The following is a 3,700-nucleotide window of genomic DNA, read 5'->3' as shown; positions in this document are numbered from 1 at the left end:
GGTGCTGCGCTTTAACCCATTGCGCCACCAAGGAGGGCCCTATTCCCTCTTAATCTCTCCTGGGAGTGGGGATGAAGACCCGCACAGTTCTTTTCCATTTTCTTCTCTTTTCTCTTCAGCCTCAGTTTCCCCCCTAAACCTCCTAGAGAAAATGTTACTTGCCTCACATTCTAAGCTCTTTTATCTCAGGGGCAACCTAAGGGCAAAGACCCTACTAGTGCAGTTTACTATACTGGTGGTACCAAGTAGGTATACATACCACTGGAACAAAGAAGTATATTGTCAGGTAGATAACCCAAATCAAGGTGGTCCTGTCTGTAGAGCAACTAGCATGAACAACAACCAAGTAGTAAATAATTCTGAATTTTGTAACATGTCCCTAGAGTTCACAAACTCATCAACAGTCAATCCACAGATATGTCCAAAATTACAAATGCGACTTGATTCAGCTGCTAGATCCTTCCAAGCCTATGTATGCTTAATTGTTCAGTCCGCTGCTATATTTTTTTGTATCCTAATAGCAAAATCAGATTCTCCACAAAATCAGATTACCACCCACCAGCCCCACAACTGTGACAGAAACAAGTTTGCTATGTTCAAAGAGCAGGCAGTCCAAGTGGTTAAATGAGAGTGAAGGAGAGATAGGGGTGAGGCCAAAGAGATGGGCCTTGTAAAACTGGGTAAAGACTAGGTGCATACTCTGGTTTGTTTTCTAAATGCAGTGGGAAGCTCTGATGAATGACATGACCCGATCTATGCACTCCACATAAAGATTGAATTGTGTGAGAAGAATAGAAGAACATTGCAAAAGATAGAAAGAAAGATTATGTTAACCTGGATTTGAGGAATAACAATGGAACTGGTGAGATTTCATTGGACACTGGATATATTATGATAGAGTTGACAGGATCACTGATGCATTGAATATGATGGAGAGAAAGGCAGTCAGTATAACGCTCAAATTAGTGGGGTGAAGAGTGAGCGCCAATTACTGAGAAGGGAAACACATGGAGGGAACAGGTTTGGGGAAGGAAACCAAGAGTTGAAATTGGAGATATCAAGTGGATACAAAAGGGAATTAGCAAATAGTAGCTAGAACATGAGTCTGGAGCTCAGGGGAGTGGTGGTTCAGAGAGAGAAATTGGGAAGGTGGTAGTGTGTAGATGGTATTTAAGGTCATAGAAATAGGAGGGGGCATCTAGGAAATGAGCAGAACAAAGAAAAGGCCAATGACTAAGTCCTAATGTGTTGCAACATTTTCTTGAAAGATTTATTTTATTTTTGCACTCACGAACTGGGGTTTAGGCCAGAGGTGCAGAGGTGAGAGAGTGGGTAAGAGGACTCACCAGAGAGAGTGGGGAGCAGGCGGAGAACTCACTGCTAAGGGAGCTGTGAGGAAGACAGAAGAGGCCTGCGTGCCATGTGGGTCACCTCCCAGGCCAGGGATTGAATTCATGCAGCAGTGGCTGGCAACAGCTTGACAGCCCTGAGACTTTAACCCCGGTGCCACCAGGAAGGCCTTGTGTTGCAACATTTAACAATCTGGGAAGTAGTGATCTGTGAAGCAGGAGAAACAGGAAGGAGATGTGATCTAGAACCAGGTGAAGAGATGTTGAAGGAGGGAATGATCATCAATTACGTGTAATTAAGAAGCCAAGCAAGACGAGACCTGAGACATGGCCACTGATTTGGCAAGATAGAGTTTACTATTTTATCTTGACAAGAGTATTCTTGGAGGAATAAGCAGTTCAAACACTATAAAAGGAGTGAGATGAACTGAAAATGTGAGGTGACAAAGTGGAAACAGTAATTATAGGTAATTTTTAATGGAGTATTACAATAAAAAGGAATAGGGAAATGTGACATTAGTTGAGCGAGAAAAGAACACTGGAGAGAAATTATATCTTGCTCTATGCTGATGGGAATGATGAAGAAGATAAGGAACAGGGCCAGAGGGCATAAGCTTGGGGCCTAAAGATAGAAATGAAGCTGTAGAAATGAAGCTGTGAAATAACATCTAGAAGAGTGGCAGAGGCCAGAACAGTAGCAAGACTGTCAAACAGGGCAAGGCTGAAACACAAAATATGGTTAAGGTTTTTTGGAATAAAAGCTAGTCAACATGAACATGTTCACATGTTATTTTCTAGCCATGTTCTACTGTGCAATGCTGATATAAAATAGATAAAAGAGTTATGCTGAGACAGGTTTTTCTGGCTAGTAGCAAGGAAAGTGAGAGGAGGAGGCTGTCCTGGTCTATGTCACGGAGAAATTGAGTATAACCACATAAGGATAAAGAACAATCAGACCAAAAAAGAATGTGGTAGGTGAAGTGAAGTGGTAGAGCCCTACACTGTTCCAAAGCAATTGATTAGGAAGGGGAGGTGGTGATGACAGAGCTGAAAAACAAGAGGTGACTGCTTAGAAAACTATAGAATACTGGAAAACAAGACTGGGTGCTGTGATGGAGTGATATAGTAAGGCTTTTCAGGCACACACCCATAATGCTTTGGTAAAATCATAGTGGAGAAAAATAATATTGGAAGTGAGACAATTAAGGAGCTCAGGGATTAAGGTGTTTACTTGGATAATGTTTGTGGATGCTGAGTTTACCAAGGAGTATGAAATAGTAAGGCAAAGAAAGACAGAAGACTGGAGTTTAAAGCCTCATCAAGATCACTTTCCTTTTGAGGTCATTACTTAAGTGCCAGTGGCCACAGTGATGTTTAGTCCCTTTGTAACTTCTCACTAGAGCAAGAAGCATAAAAGGCCTTTCAATGTACCTTCCCACATTTGTGGGAGGATTCTGTTATCCCCTCTTTCCAAACAGCCGAGACAGAACTACAAGGTCTGATTCATGCCCATCCAGGAGGGTGATGAAGTTAAAGGCTGTTCAAGGACACTGCAAAGGGCAGCAATCTGGGTAAGTAGAGCAGGTTTACAGGAAGAGATAAAGCCCCTACATTGAAGGAGTGCAGGCAGGAGAAAAGCACAACCGTTTACGTGGCATTCACCCCAACACGGTAATTATCACTAGACCAAAACTCAACAAACACACAAAAAGATCATGGACTGCAAAGCCAAATCTTGCCAAGTAGGAAAGGTAAAGGGAAAGTACAAGAAAGAAACAATTGAGAAGATATGGGATTAAAGTAAGCTGATATACAACTCTCATTAAGAACTGCCAAAATGGGGCCCTCCCTGTTGGTGCAGCGCTTTAAAGCACAGCACAAAGAAGCTAAAGCCACTTCCCCATGGGTTTGATTCCCACCTTCCCTGGAGGGGACCACATGGCGTGGCCGACCTCCCCTGACCTGCCCGCTGCTCCCTTCAGCAGTGTACCTTGTCGATCTGCTAGTGCTGTTCCCCACTCTGTCTCTGGTGAAGCCTCTGCCACCCCTGAACCTCTGGCCTGTACCCCAGTTCGGTATGCACAAATAAATAAATCTTAAAATAAAAAAAAAGAAACAAACAAAAAAAAGAACTGCCAAAATGAAATTAATTAATTAATCTTTATTGAATAAAGAAGAGCTAACTCAGTTCTCAATGAACAAATAAAAGTAGAGATGATGGCAACTGGAAACTAAGGGGAGGGATCTTTGTTTTGTTTCATGTTATTATTAATTAATTTTTAAGTTTCTTCCATCATTGTTCATTTTTGTACAGTAGTTACTTGCTTTCTGCAAGTGTAGTTCCCATATTT

The 3,700-nt window shown here is 42.1% G+C and overlaps 1 pseudogene; it reads left to right on the top strand.

Annotated features, from left to right (window-relative positions):
• Nucleotides 1-2,719: 2,719 nt before the first annotated feature.
• On the top strand, nucleotides 2,720-3,148 carry LOC101620463 (annotated as a pseudogene).
• Nucleotides 3,149-3,700: the final 552 nt, after the last annotated feature.

The sequence above is a fragment of the Condylura cristata genome, unplaced genomic scaffold (genome assembly GCF_000260355.1).
Source record: "Condylura cristata isolate star-nosed mole 26May11 unplaced genomic scaffold, ConCri1.0 scaffold00012, whole genome shotgun sequence".
Lineage (NCBI taxonomy): Eukaryota > Metazoa > Chordata > Mammalia > Eulipotyphla > Talpidae > Condylura > Condylura cristata.
This window is presented reverse-complemented; position numbering and strand designations above follow the sequence as displayed.